At 41.6% G+C, this 16349-nt stretch overlaps 1 long non-coding RNA gene across 1 annotated transcript; it reads right to left on the bottom strand.

The window, feature by feature from the left end:
• Positions 1 to 502: 502 nt before the first annotated feature.
• Positions 503 to 9865, bottom strand: LOC133495517 (uncharacterized). The gene is made up of 3 exons (XR_009793597.1): positions 9733 to 9865; positions 6330 to 6417; positions 503 to 1824 (listed from the first exon to the last, which is right to left on the bottom strand). It is a non-coding gene; the product is annotated as an uncharacterized LOC133495517 (long non-coding RNA).
• Between the last annotated feature and the right edge of the window lie 6484 nt (positions 9866 to 16349).

Genomic DNA, 16349 nt, shown 5'->3' with positions numbered 1-16349 from the left:
GGGTAATAAAAGATGTCAGGGAGGTGGGGAGGTAGTGATGTTACTGCTGTGCTAGCTGTTGTTGTCTGGGCAGCTTGATGAGGCACAGAGCAGGTCATCAGGTACACTCAATGACGCTTCTGTTACTGGATTTAGAGAATCCTAGCTGTTGAAAATGGCCTGCAGACACATTACATAATTTTGTGATCATTATGATGCTCCAAATGTGTGTGATGTTTTATATTTACTAACAGACACTCACTGGCACACCTATGGGACTGTATGCCAGATATTTGGTCTTTGCAAAAAAAAAAAAAAAAAATAGGTGAGGCAGGCAGACATCTTTAAAAAAAAAGTTTATTATCGTGCCCGTAGATTGCAGTGATGAGGAACGACGCTGCATTATTTGTATTAAACACCCTCTCAAGTGAATTCAGACATTTGTTTCTCAATACATAATAGACGGTTGAAGATAATTGCTAAATACAAGACAAGACTGAGAACTGGGCAGAACCGTGCTGTGGGGATTTTACGTTTCACAGGTTTCCACCATTTCAGTTTTACTCATTTTTGGGATGTGTGGCTAAAATAGCAACCAGTGACACTCTTGGGCATCTGGCATGTGTTGCCAATCTCCCACTACATTAGAACCTAACCGCCTTTGTTCACATCAGTAGTAATATAACGCAGTTGTGATTTCCTTAGTTCTCATCCCTTGGCCCGTTTCTGCCACTGTAGCATACAGTTAGCCAGCTACTATCCCTACACCTGGAAAAAGAATCTTCCTTGATGCCACAATTTACAGAAGAGCTCAGTGATGTAATTTAAATTGCCAACCAGGAGGTGACTGGGGAGCAGCCTGTCACAAAGAGGAGTTTTGGAGTCCTGTTGCTTGCACGCTACCTGATGGGTAGCACCTCTTGTCGCAGCGTGTCAAGCCCAGTTATGTTCCAGTCACTAAAGGTTAAAAGTGGATATATTTTCATGTTTCAAAAATGTAGGGGTCGGAAGGCATTAAAAATTGACAAGATGAAGAGGTATTTAGGTTTGGTATTTTTTTTTTCCAGACTCATATTTGGCAACGTCATTAACAAGACGTCACCAACATCTTTTTTTTTTTTTTTTTTTTGCGGTGTGTCACATTGAGAGTAACAGTGTCAGTCAATGGTGAGAATGAATCACCCTTTATGTCAATGATTCCCAACCACTATTTTGTGGCACATTAGCGTGCCATGACGCATCATCTGGTGTGGCGTGAGAAATTATTCCGGATAGCCCAAAATTGATTAGTTACAACAAATAATGTATCTTTCATATATGAATTCCACGGACATATATTGACAGAGAAAATCAAATGGAATGCTCTTTCATTAAACAGCAGAAGGTACAATAACTGTCCACTTCTTGTCATTCATACAATGGAATAATCCTTTGCATTCAACTAAACAGGACTCCATTTCACATTGTCAGCTGTTTTGTGAGCAAATTGATATGAAAGTTAGTGACATTTTTCAAATATAAATGTAATTTTTCTTGGCTCAACCAACAGTTGGAAACAATCTACGGTATGTAACGCTCAAATTTGATACAGATCTTACATTGGATTGTATTGGGAATTTACCTAACGCTATGGTAATGCATATAATGTTTTTATTTGTTATTAAATGTTACTCGTCTTGGTTTGCTCCTGATGTGCTTCTCTCCCGAGGCTACCAAAAGATGCATTTGGAGTTGTGAGTCGATAGTTGCTCCTGTAGACAGCTGCTCGGTTCCGTTGTCACCATCCCCTGATCGTCTGTTGTCTTCCCTGCTTGAGCTCTCTCCTCTCACACATTTAGCACCAACCTAATTAGAACATGGAAACAAGAGTCTCAATCAGATGATCTCAGGCAGAGGCGCTGTGTGGGTGTTCGTTTTGGGAAATGTTACCCCGAAAGTAAACACCCACGCCAGACATACAGCTGAGCTTAATTAGAGGATTGCCGTATCAAGACAAGCATGCGCATAAAGCTATCAGTCACGCTTGTGATGACAAACACATTTTCGGTTTCCCTTCCGCATTCCGCCTCTGCTCTTTCTTCCATCTTTTTTCTCCTCTCATATTTTCATCTTATTATCACGTTTGCTTTGTTACCAACCTCGCATCTCCATGTTCAGTAAATACTGTATTCCTCATATCCAAAACACACGTGAAATGGAGTCAGTCCCACGTGACCTGGAATGTTTGACGCATCGATAGTGCCGCAAACACACACACAATCTTCCACCTGAAATATGCTATTACTGCAACCACGGGGCTCCAAATTGCTCCATTTGACTCCCCCGTTGTTAAGTTGTTAAGTGAGAGATATACTGTATATGAGAGGGACCCTGGACAAATCATTGTGTGAGTGACATTGCGTCAAAGCAATATGACAGCAAGATAAAAAAAAAAAAAGTTGTGACTTTTGTCAAGAGACAAAAATGAGTAAATTGCACCTATTTAGTCACAATAAGCTAAATATTCAGTCACAATTGGATATACTTGTATCAACATCCATCCAATTGCAAAAGCACTTATTGTCATGAGTTGAGCTGGAGGCAGCCAATGGCAGGCAGGCTTGCACAACTTAGTCTTCTCAAACCAGGCTGATCATTTATGTAACATGAAGTATGAAGGAGCTAAATGGTAGTTAGTGGTGGAGGATGTGGGGGTTCACTTCAAATGCCAAGGGCTATCCAGGTAATGCTAATCACAAATGGTAACCATTCAGTAAAAGCTGATTTTGCAGTCTCAAATTCTGTAATTTATACTATACAAGCTGTACCAACGTGAAGTTTAAGGATATAAGTTAACCCTCAGAAAAATGCACATTAATACTAAATTTTAATGCAGTAATAATTTTTTTTAATAATGGAATATTCCTTCGTGACATTCCAAGTACTTTGTCATTTATCCGTTCATAACACAATGCTCATCAAATGGATTTTTTTGTACTGCATAAAAATACATCCATCCATCCATTTTCTGAGCTGCTTATCCTCATAAGGGTCGCAGGGAGTGCTGTAGCCTATCCCAGCTGTCAATGGGCAGGAGGCGAGGTACGCCCTGAACACCCTGAACATGGAGACAAACAGCCGCACTCACAATCACGCAATTTAGATTATTCAATCAATGTTGCATGTTTTTGGGATGTGGGAGGAAACCGGAGTGCCCAGAGAAAACCCACGGACGCATGGGGAGAACATGCTAACTCCACACAAGCGGGTCCGGGATCGAACCCTGGTCCTCATAACTTTGAGGCCAATGCTTTCCAGCTGTGCCACCATGCCTCCCTGCATAAAACATATAGAAAAAAATAATTAAAGAGAATTCACCAGTATGCACATCAGTGCAACTCCTTTTGGTCTTTGCAACCTGGCCACAGGGGCGTGGTATAATACAGTGATATGCACACAAATGAAGATGAGTTTCATAAGTACTGTGACTCTGTCAGTCATGGTTTTTTTGTTTTTGTTTTTGAGTTGGTTGGGCAAAATACGTCCCCCCCTCTAAAGCCTTATATCACCACCACATGAATGCTATTCATTAGCCCATCTATGGCATCTGCAAACCACACTTCAATGAGGTAGACTGTTATGGTCAAATCATTATCTCAGTTATGTAGTCACAGTTTACAATTGATTGGCGTGAACTACATGAGTGCTAATTGTACATGAAAATGCACTCGCAAATCTTGTACAGTCTTCGACGTGTACAGTAGTGCGTGTGTGTGTGTTTGTGAGTGTATCAATGTAAGTATGTGTTTCACTGCTTGCCATGGCAGAAACATTCAGGTTAAAAGATTCTTGTCCATACACAGCTCAAAATACTATTGTTGGAAAAAATCTACATGATAAAAAAATGAATAATGTACTCCAGGCAAAATAAAAATAGACCAGACAATTTTGTACAAAAGAATGCAGTGCAGTTAGAAGATGATTGATTCATTGTGGTAAGACATGCACAATGTGCAAATATGATTTTGATTTAATATGTGTGAGGAAAATGTGTGCAAATATTAAGGCACATGGTGCAAAATTGTCAATGTAGTTAATAGAAATGCTTTGAGGATTCAGATTTTTATCGGTGCTTGGATAACATGTAGCGGTCCTTGAGCCCCTCTGCAAAGGACCTTAAACCTTAAATCCAAATTGCAGAGGTGACCCTGGTACTTGTGTGCGTAGGTCCACCTCTCTGCTGTTCACCCCTAAGCAGACATCTTTGAGCCCCTGTGACACATTTAACCAGCCAGGTGTGAAACATGCAGAGGGCCAGATGAGGATGAGGAGGGCGATGTTTAAGTAGAGCAGAAATAATGCTGCGTTTCCTCTTCTGTGAAGCCAGCCAGCGGTCTCCCTGGCTCACATGTACACGGCTGGAGCTGCTATTCCTGTTCTCCTACTTTGATGTTGAATGCTTGTGTGCAGCTCTCCTCCACACGGGCAACAAAAGCCGATGCTGACGACACAGAGCTTGAATGCATAAGCGAGTGGCCTCTGCAGCGTAATCCGCTAATCATTGTCCACAAGTCGGCACAAGAGCTGCACGACAAGAGCACGTGTGTGTTGTATGTCTGCAGACATAAGTGTGTATCCTCATGTTTTATGTTTCTTTGTCTGTTGGGTCTGAATGTGTGCATTTCTGTGTTTGTGTATGTCTGTCGGTGTGAATATGTGTCAAAGCTTATGCTTCATGCTAATTCAAATGAGAGGCCTCAGTAGTTATCGCCTTTGAACACACCTGCTGTCTATGTATGTGTGGGGGGGAGGGTGGTGTACTGGTTGTGATGGTGTGGGGGGGGTTTAGCAATGAGAGGGACTCTGTCGCCTCCGTGTGAGCTGCGGTGGGAGAGGAAAACACACACACACACACACACAGACTAGAACAAAAACATAACATAACATATCCTGAAAGTCATCTAAACTCATTCACTGCCACCCTTCTCAGTTAATATGGATATTTGACTTCAATACGTCAAGAGAAGTTCATGAAAAGTTACTTCAATATCTGAGCTGCTTATCCTCATAAAGGTGACAGGAGTTACAGGAGTGCTGGAACATATCCCAGCTATCTTCAGATTAGATAGGTCAGCTATCTACACGGTGGACTGGTTTTGAAAAGTTACTCTCTTGTACAACACTTAATGATGCCCTAAGAAGGAATGAATTAAAAACAGATATCACTTTGAATGTAAAATGAGACTGAAATCCTGAAAATAAGACCCACCATGGAGCTGGAGGACTATGTGGTTGTGTCTGTCACAGACGCTGGAGACAATCCTTTTCCATGTCAACCAAATACTTTTATTCGTAAGTTGTGTGCTCAGTTGTTTGTAATCAGCTACTGGCTGAATAGGCTGTGTTGCTGTGGTTATGGCTATCGAAGTTAATTCTCCCGTGTCTGTTATGTGGAGACACAATCAATTGGAGTTAGCCATGTGAGTTTGCAGTTGAGCGAGAGTTTTAGCCCGCTAGCTTGCGGGCTAGTTAACAAAAAAAATATTTTTTCCCAGTTAAGACGGATATTTGACTTCCAAAGCAATCACTGAGTGTGAACGTGTCACTGTTACTGTTGTGACACTGAGTTTTGGACGGAGCCAATGCCGACCCACAAACCCATTAGCAGCTAATAAGTACTCTCCTCGTACTCAAACTCATAGTGGACAATGGCCCTCATGTCAGGTAAATCATCTTGCTTTCTTCAGCCTGGGCGATATCGGGCTCATCCACTGAAGCCTGTGTGGTATTTGGTCTCTGGGCTAAACTCAAAGATCCATGACTCACCACCGCTAATGATTCTTCCCAGCAATTCTGGTCTCTTGATCTCTTCATGACAGACTCGCTAACTTGAAGACCAGACACAAAAGATATGGATATAAGATGTGGAAAGGTTCTGGCAGGACATTGTGGTGTGTGGGGTTAACATGATCTTGTTTTATCCACTTCGGCTTCCACCCTCATCCCAAAAGCATGCATGTTAGACAGTGGTGTGAATGTTTGTTTCTCTCTATGTTTACCTCCAATTGAGTCACAACCAGTCCAAAGTGTAGTCCTCCCCACCTCTAGTTCAAAGTAAACTAGGATAGGATCTTGTCAGACCCTAATGAGAAGTAGTGATCAAAAAGATGGATGGATGAATTATATTAGGCTTGTTAGGGAGTAGAAGAAGGAGAAAGGATTCAAGAGCAGTGCACACATACACACGCATGCACAGACACACGAGCATTGGGTTGAGTTTGCTTTGTACCTCTTTGTGAAAAACTGAATTCTGAGCAATCAACATGATCAATGATGATTAAAATGATTATTTTTTTATGGGAATTGAATACCTTGTCAATCTCTCTTGTTGCAATGCTTTACATTTTCTCTAAACAGAGCACTGAGGTCACCGATGTGATGCTGAACCACGTTTCTTCGCTGGTAATCAGAAAGAAAAAAAGCAAACTTTAAGCAATGCAACACAGCGGTTCAGAGCCAATCTTGTAATCACAGAGTTTGAAAGAAATTAACGAGCTCAGTGATACCGTAATTTCAAGTATAATCCATCCTGAAGTATAATGCGCACACGCAAAGTTGACCTACAAAAAAAATCAGGAAAACCCTTCTACCAATGTACAATGCGCACCACCAATTTGCTGCTTCCCATATGCTCAGAATTTCAGAAATGAGTTGCATTTGTATTTTGTTAGGTTTTTACTTGTATTGTTTTTCAAAAAAAAACTGTCCCTACAACAACTGTTAATAATTATCTTTGTGCATGTGTTGATGTAGCGGTAATATAATCTCGGGACAGCCCACAGGACATCCTTGTCCTGGTTCCTGTAATTCTCAGAACAGAATCGCTCAACCAACTAAAATAAATGCTCAATGAGGGCACAACATTTTATTAATACTGTTTATAAGACATATTACAGTCTTAAAAATATAAACTAACTGTTTAACTTCATTTTTTTTTTGCATTAAATATTTGTGCATAAATTGTTTGTGCACAGTGCTACATTACACATTCTTTGCCAAGACTTCAAACGAAGCATCTGACTCATCACCAATCTGAAAAAGATCCATAGAAGCTACCTTTGGTGCATCGCTGTGAAACTCATCATTGATGACTTGGTACATTTCCGGTGCTTCCTCCATTCTATCATGAACACCCCATCTTGCTCCCACCGCATGTCATCCTCTGTGCTGTCCATGGCGCTTGTGAGGCAACATGTTTTTTAATTCCAAATGTTTGGGTTGGGAAGCACAGCCTCTCCCCCTCTATTCAATCCACTCCGCAGCATCTTTCACTATGGCGTCAGGTGGCTATCAAAACAATGTGAGCTCAAACTACGTAGAAACATGTGTAATGGGATTTTTACATTTTTAAAAAGCAACCTTTTCAATTGTGTGTGCGCTCCCTTTTTTTAATGTGCCCATGACGCACACATTATGTCGTTTGAGCGCACGTTGTTTTGATACCCACCTGAAGTAATTGACCTATCGTTGTTTCAGACTATCCTGCTACTTCCGGTTTTGCGGCGTCATCCACACGAGTCCACACATTTCTTTTAAAAGCAGCTGCACAACTAGTCGTTCTAGTCAACATTTTTTGTTTTAGTTTAAGTTAAAACAAACTCACAGGGAGTCCTTTCTGATCTTTGGTACGTAGCAACAAACATGCGACGCTGTGTGTGTGTGTGTTTCTTTCGGCTTGTCCCTTTCGGGGTCGCCACAGCGTGTCATCTCAGATGAACGCACATATGTTTGGCACAATTTTTACGCCGGATGCCCTTCCTGACGCAACCCTTCTCAGGGAGTGGAGGCCCCAGTGGGAACAAACATGCGACGCTAACGATCATAAAATGTAAGCTCCCTGAGGAGGTCATAGGGTTCAGGTTGGGGGCGCACATTACTGTAATAAATAAAATGTGTAACATAAGACATCGAATATCATATTGAATGTATATGTATATCTTTTCTTTTAACCACTCTATGTACCTGTACACGACTATACAGTGTGATTGTATTTTTTATTTTTCATCCATACCTAAATATAATGTGCTCTATTAACGTTTTGAAAATATTTTTGGAAAGATTTGTGCATTATTTTAGAAAAATTGCAGTAACTGAGGCGGAAGGGTCAGGTCCGTAAAGCAAGTGTGCCTTTGAATCATGTTGATTTGACGAGTGTAATATTTCAGGTGGGCGGCACATTGATTCAGCTGGAAAGCGTTGGCCTCACAGTTATGACGTCGCGGGTTCAATCCCGGCCCCGCCTGTGTGGAGTTTGCTTGTTCTCCACGTGCCTGCGTGGGTTTTCTCACAGCACTCCAGTTTCCTCCCACATCCCAAAAACATGGAACATTGATTGGAGAATCTAAATTGCCCCTAGGTGGGATTGTGAGTGCGTCTGTTTGTCTCGATGTGCCCTGCGATTGGCTGGCAACCATTTCAGGGTGTACCCCGCCTCCTGCCCGTTGACGGCTGTTATAGGCTTCAGCACTCCCCGCGACCCTTGTGAGGATACGCGGCTAGGAAAATGGATGGATGGATGGATGGATGGATGGATGGATGGATGGATGGATGGATGGATGGATGGATGGATGGATGGATGGATGGATGGATGGATGGATGGATGCTTTCAGGTCCCTGTTTGACCTCTAGATCTTGAAGATGTTTTGTCAATGTGTCTATGAGAATGGACACATTCTTAGACATACATGACAAAAAAGTAATATATTCAATCGATTGTCGAGCAATAATGTCAGCATAACCTGCCATTGCTCGCAACGTGGCAAGATTTGGTTGACATTGTATGAAAATTATCATAATCTTTCATAAAGCATCACTTACCCTAAAGACTGAACTATGCCCGATGAACCATTTTTTTGGGGGGGAGATAAATTGGACAGTAGAATGGGTCAAGTACTTTTGAAATCAATTTGTTTTTATTTTCTGAATTCATTTTTAAGGAAGATTTTAGAGGGATTTGAAATACTCTTTCCGTTATTTTCGACAATTCTACAAATATGGCGCCTACTTGGTTAGTTGCTGAAATGTCGTTGATTGGCGTCATTCACTGAAGGAAAACAAACAAAAATAAAAAAAAATTCAAAAGTGACCCTTAACAAGACAAGGCGAAAGGAAAAGAAGAAGACCATTCTATAGTATTGTACATTGTTTTTTAAAGCCACCTGGGGGCAGTATAGTATAGGGATGGAGACATGATTAATAGTTTTACAAATGACTCAGGAAGCTGCAGTAATATCAGGCATTTTTCACATATGATAATGTACGTCTGAGTATTGTTATATGGTCTGTCTGTGTATGTTTCCTCACTGTTTGTGTTTAAATATCTTGTGTTTGAAAGTCTTTAAACGCAGCGACATGGATGCTATTCATTGGCATATTTTCAAGATACAGCAAAGCTTTCTGTTTTGTTTGGTTTGATGTTAACTTGTTAAAAGAGAGTGGCCATAAGCAGGTTGACCGATCTTTATTTTTTTTGATTAATTGAACCATTTCTTGTAACTTGAATTGAGTTCACTGCCACCATACACCACTCATGTCTCAAATTATTGCTCACAAGTCAAAGTAAAAAATCCAAATGGCACCTTGTCTTCCATGAAAAATAGCTGTCAGCCAATCACATTCTACTAGCCACTTATAAGGACTTGCTGATGATGCAATCAGGCTCAGAGTGTCTGACAATTATAGAAGCAAAACGCGACAAGAGTTTGAGAGTTTTACCTTAAAATGTTTGTCTTTTCCTGTCGCCGTGGCTTTTGAGAATTCTGTTTATGAGGTCAACAAGACTTGCATTTCTCAGTTTGTTCTGTGTGAATCATTCAGTAAGAGAACAGTGATATCTGAGCATTTCCACATATGCTATCTGTGGATTGCAGAGCATTGCATCACCATGGCCCATCTTCAAAGACTCACCTTCCTGACTGTGAAGTGAACTGCACTGTGTCCTGGCTTTGAATTGACCCGTCACAGTTGATTTTACGTTGATTATTAAAATCCTTTACACCTTTTCCAGTGCTTCACTGTTTTACACTTGGGTCCTTCATCACTTTAACCACGTGTCACGCCTCGTATCTCAAAAAACTTTGCTCACTTACATCTCAAGGTACCAGTACACAAGAAAATATTTGGGTTTGCATGAATCTGGTTAATTACAGGGAAAAATGAGAAAACGAACAATCTACGTTAAGCCATGAAAGTGTGAAGTAGATTAATTAAGAGTCGTGGCTGGTTGAGCACCGCACAGATGATTTTACAGGGACAATAATGAAATGTCTCCTGCTGAATTACCTCATCCAAATCACTTCTTTTTTCATATTTATAAAATTTGGATCATTATGCACTCGGTCAACAGGATACCATCTGGCTCGTCTGGCACGTGCATGTTCTCCACAGTCACCATGGAAAAGCTCAGTACACCTCACTCTGACACAAGAACACACACAGCATGCATCACGTGAATAATCACATTTTATCACTCCATACAAACACGCTTGAGCACAGTCCACCCCTCTCCCCCTTGGTTTGCTTTCATTTTGCAGAAGCTTAAATGTCCCAATCCATCTAGCTATCTGAGAAAAGTACTCACACTCTTTATTTCAACACCCTGTAATGTGAATTCAGAGATCTGTTTCTCAATGCATATGATTCAAGAAAATTGCTGAAAATGTGCAAAGACTAACAATTGTAGTACTCAATTGTTCAGTTTTTTTTTTAACCATTTCATTGTTCCTGGCTTTTTTTTTGGGGGAGGGGTAGCATGAGTAAAATGGTGCCCATTGATGCACTTTGGCTGGGGCATGAGTTGCCCCTCCCCCCGCCTCAGCATGTTGACTGGGGCTTCGAGCCGGTGCGGCTGCTTTAGAGTGCCTCGTAGTCGGCTGCGGGTGCACATATGTCATGGAGAAAATGGCAGAAGAGAGGATGCTTATGTAAAAAAAAAAAAAAAAAAAACTCTGGCAAAAGCAGAAGTAAAGATACAATTCCTTTACTGAAGTAACAGTAACAATGTACACTCTGAAATGTACTTACTGTATATTTAAAAGTGATTTTTTTGTAATTGTCAATCACAAATGTACAATAGCTAGTTTTACTCACTTGGCCTCTGAAATTTAAAGTTTTCTTCTTTTACTGACCAAAACACTGGACAATAGAAGGATAAGTAAAAGAACAATAGTGCCATCTTTGCTATGCTGTGGATCACAAGATGAGAGCGCCAGGCAGAGTGAAGAAAAATGTGCAGGCCTCCTGTTAGGCTAATTACAATAATTACAATCAGCGTAAAAGTTTAATCATTTGTCTTTGTTTCTTTACACAAAACCGATTGCAAACCAGTGCTGGGGCCTGCTGTAGTGCAGTAAAAAAAAAGCAATAAATGGACTTCAATTTGACTTTCAACACATCATAGTGAAGAACAACAACCATCTTTAGTTGCTCCCTGCCTTTTTTTGCATGCCTCCGAGTCATTTACATTAACTCGTCTGTAGGGTCATCTCACTTAGGCTAATCAACCCTCCCTGTCCCACCTCAACAAGCCGGTTGATGAAACCGTGAAGGTAACAGAGCACAGGAGCAGGTGTGTGCGTGACTGATCTTTTCCCAGATACACCAAAAGGACAAGCACTGTTTCATATCATTAACATAAACAAATTAGAGCATCGCTCCCTTGTTAAGCCAAATTTGTCTCATTAGTGCCACAGCTGAACAAACCTCCTGATTAGGCCGCACTGTCTCCCTTTGAAGCAAGTAAAAATAGCAGTCTGCTTCTTTTTTTTTTTTTAATTATGCTTATTTACAAATCAGAAGCTAATTAATTAGATTGGGTTTCTCAAGATATTCTTTTTTTGGCAGGAAATACTTCCTACCTGCACGCACAGCCAGAGAATACTAACAAATAGTGAACTAGGCAAAGACAACTGGTCGAACGCGAGTTTGGTGATACATTTCATCCCACTTTTAAATACTCCGAGCTATGCCGGTTCACAAATTTAACCAATACCAAGGCTACCCCACCCCCTCGTGGCAGAGTGCATGGCTGGATTTATGCCAGTTATGAAAAGAAAAAGAACCCAATGAGTTTTTCACTCCATAAACAAACCCTTCGAGTGACTGCTAACATTTGATGAGCAATGCCCAGCGACATTATTTATTGTGCTATGGGTTCACACGAGGCTGTGGCACTGCACAGCCCTTGGGGAGTCCACGGTAGGTAAGATGGAGACGCATGGGTGATATGTCACGCAAGGATAAAAAAGTGGCAGGGCAAATATGACGTGCAGGAATGTTGATGTGCGTGTTGGTGGGAGGGAAGAGGGAAAGGAAGCACGAAATGGTGTGATATCATCAATTAAATAACCCTCCCACATAGCATCTGGTGAGCTCTCTCGCACAATCTGTCTGTTTCCCAAATACTGCAAGCTTATTTTCACTCGTCTGCTTCCAAATTGTTGTCTTTTGTCTTTGGTCGGACTCCATCTTTTTTTTCCTTTCCCTGAAAATGCAAGTTAACGGACAAGCTTAGCCTACATCTTCTCATCCTCTCCCTTTTTTATTATTATTGTAAGATCCACTGTCTGTTGTCCACAGTTTAGCTTGAGTAAAGTTTCTTTCGGCTTGTCCCGTTAGGGGTCGCCACAGTGTGACATCTCAGATGAACGCTCATATTTGGGTGGCACAGTTCTGACGCCGTATGCCCTTCCTGACGCAACCGCTCTCGGGCAGTGGAGGCCCCAGTGAGATACGAACTCATGACCCTTGGTTCACCAAACCAATGCTCTATCCACTGAGCTATGGGGCCTCCACAATTTGGCTTGAGTGTGGCTGCAAATTGGAGTGATAAAAATATAGAACAAGCCCTCCAAGTCTTCTCTCCCAGGCCTTCATACAGTGCTGATAGGATTCGTCTTGGAACATTCGCAGCTCCATCGTCACGGTCATTTTGACATTCTCCACAGCTTTAAGACAGAGCCCTTTGATCATCCCTTTGTTCATGGGAAAGAGGAATAAAAATCTTATACTGCTAGATAAAGTCAGTAGAGAGATTGTCGTAAGGTGGCAAGACACATTGTTCTTCTTGGCCACAAACTGTCGGATGTTTTGGGCATTGGGAGCAGGTGCGATTTTACAGCAATGGAACCAACCACGAGTTGCAAACCGCGTTGGATCTCTTTGTCGACTTGTTGATTAATTGATTGAAGACAAAAGGTTTGGAATTTGGGTTTGAAATAAGTCTTTTGTGACAGCAGTCTGGGAGCTTTCAGACACATTTTTTTTATTGATTATCCGATAGAAGGTTACAGAAAAAACAAAGTTAATTATTCAAAGGCATGGGCACCATGTAAAACAATGAAGAAAATTACTCACATAAAAACGAAATATCAAACAAAGCCCGAGCAGAAAGATAGAAGTGATTTAAAAACAAAAACATGAAGTATGCCGATGTCAATAGTTTCTCATTTTAACTCATTGCTTCAAAAGTGAATAAAAATCTTTCTTATGTTTCTCAATGATAGAGACAGAAACAAACATCAATCCACCAATCCAGACGAATCTAGTGAAAGACACAATCATTTAAGTACAAAACTGTTCCTCCACTCACTTTAACTGTGTGAGATTGCAGCCTGACCACTCAACACGATGAAAAACTTTTATAGCACACCCTGGATAACCGATTGTTTCTGGTTGGAAATAATTAATTCAATTTCTGCTGTATTTTATGGAGAATAATAACCGGAACAAATCAAAGGTCGACGAGCCTCTCGGGGCAGATTGTGTCGGGTCTACTGTAGATTTTTAGCCTTACAAAAAGTTAATGATATGGCTATTTTTTTATGGCATTGAATATACCAAGTGTCAATTCTGATTGTTGCGACGATAACCTTCAAATCCATATTTGCATCCAATGCTGAGATACAGTGGACTGCAATTTATTCATCAGTTATACCCCTTGATTTATTTCTACCTCCGCTTTGTGAGAGCCGATCATTTTACACGAGCAGCTTCAGAATCAGAATCATATAAAATAAATGCACCATGTCTTCTTGACTGTGCCATCCTGGTTTTTCACTTGATTCGGTCTTCCCGCTACCCTCGTTATCCTCGCCTTCTTCACTCCTTGTTTCTCGTCTCTTCCAACGTGAGCTGAAAAAGACGAGTAGCAGGTCAATTCATAAGGATGAGGACAGCCTTTATACTGTATTAATAGCCAAAATCCAATTATAAGTTTGTGGGAAGTGAGCTGACTGGGAAAATTCATTTGCATTTTAACATTTGGGTTTCATGTTTGGGACTGAGATGAGAGAGAAGGAGGGGAATCTGTGAAATGGGAAAATGGAGGAATTATAGACATGAATGTGAACGTGTGATTTTATTGTCAATCGATCTGAGCGGATCTTCTGAGGCGAGAAGCAAAAGCCTGGTAGGAAGAGGAAGACATTGGGCTGATTGTCTTTTTGTCTACAATGTTGAGCAGGACGACGTCTTTCTTTTCATGTGTTTAGGAATCTAGGTCATTGTGGTGAATTAACAATATGCATCGCTGCATGGCTGAAGTGAAACCCTGAGGATTCATGCATGCACGCACGCACGCACAAATCCTGACAAATACAGTTCAATTTTAGATTTGAGTATTAGTATCTAAAAAAAAAAAAACAATCCCGAAGAAGATTTTTGCTTGTGACAAATGATGTCGTTTATTTGATTTTATTTTCATCACACAGCATTTCAGTGCATGGGAATGATGTGTTTGACACCAGTGTGTGTGTGTGTGTGTGTGTGTGTGTGTGCGTGGGGGGAGGGGGGGGGGATTTGATGCGAGTCTGTTCTTTGTTGTTTGAAACGCTCTTGGTTAATGATACATCTCTCTCATCTCGCGCGGCTCCGCGAGCGAAGAGCGATAACGAGGCAGCACACAGGCCCGAACTTCACACAAAGAGAGGAATCAGCACAACGCGCAATCTCACAGAAAACTTTCAGTTTTTTCTCCCCCAACCACCCCTCTCCTCCGGCCTCCTTGGCGACAAGCTTTCAGATGCTTGTTCAAACTCGTTCATAAAAGCCGACCGATCAAGTAGGGGACAGCTGTACCAGCGCAAGTCAAACACTTGAGGGCTCTTTTGGGGAACACGTCCAAAATGAATGCAGCACTTACAAAGAAAGTGATTTTCGATGCTGCCCGAGGCGACAGAGAAGTCATTCTTCAAGTGTGTCGCATTTTCCATCATGCGAGTTTGGTTTATTTAGATGTGTGGGTGTGCATGAGTTGACCCGATCTTTCATGTATTCGGGCACGCGTGTTGGGACTCAGTGGGACCGAGAAGCTCGTCGCCCTCCCGAGCATCACGCTCTGATGGATGTTAATGCGGGCTGACGCAGCGGTGTCCCCCAAAGGACGGAACATGGCCAGCCAGGGAGAGGAGAAGAAGCTCGTGGACGGGGAGGGGGGATTCATCGCTCTAATCCTCTCCCTTCTTCACGGAGCCGAAGTCGGGAAGAGGAAGTGAAGCGCCCAATGAATAAATAAAAGCGCCTCCCCTAAGGCCCCGAGCTCTGCACAGGAGCACTAAAAACCATTTTAACAAGAGAGCCACTTCATTAAATATGGACTTCCTCTCTGCAAAAAAAAAAGGAAAAAAAAACCCTGCAAGGAAAACTCCAGTTGACTTTTCACATTGTGAAACATGGGGTAAAAGTGTGGGGGGTCGAGGGAGCAGACACACAAAGGGACACAATATAGCAGAGCTGAAGGGAAAAGGGGAATAAGCATGATAACGGAAGCAGTGAGCTGAAAACCTGGGAGGATTGGTCGCCTCGCACAATGTGTGCACTCGAATCTCTGAATTGCGTCGCAATGCTGCATCCTGACAGCAGAAAGCGCTTCAAAATGTTTACCTCCAGGGTGGCCGATGGAGTCGGTGTATGTTGAGCTCTTTCAGGCATAATTCTGTGATTACGCTTCTAAGCTTAAAGTTTATCAGACCAGTACTACGATCACTTTGCAGTGACATCACCTCTCAGCATCGGGGTCTAGTTAAAAAAGAGTTTGCTGTGTTAAACTGCTAGCAAGATATGAATGTCGGCGAGATTATGTAGTCTAACTAATCCCCCACCGCTAAAACCAAACCACGGCAACTCGCTAACATTCACAAAATGTGCTCTGTAAACAGACTCACGTTCGTCACGACTTATTTGGAGCGTTACTATTAGTATTTTAGTCTTCAAACCAATGTTACCGCTGCTGACAGACACAAAATTAAGGTAATAATTGCTTTACCATACTTTGCATCCAACAGAAAAATTGTTTGTTAATGCAGAGCTAAAACTGCTAAACTAAAAACAGTAAA

The sequence above is a fragment of the Syngnathoides biaculeatus genome, chromosome 2 (genome assembly GCF_019802595.1).
Source record: "Syngnathoides biaculeatus isolate LvHL_M chromosome 2, ASM1980259v1, whole genome shotgun sequence".
Classification (NCBI taxonomy): Eukaryota; Metazoa; Chordata; class Actinopteri; order Syngnathiformes; family Syngnathidae; genus Syngnathoides; species Syngnathoides biaculeatus.
This window is presented reverse-complemented; position numbering and strand designations above follow the sequence as displayed.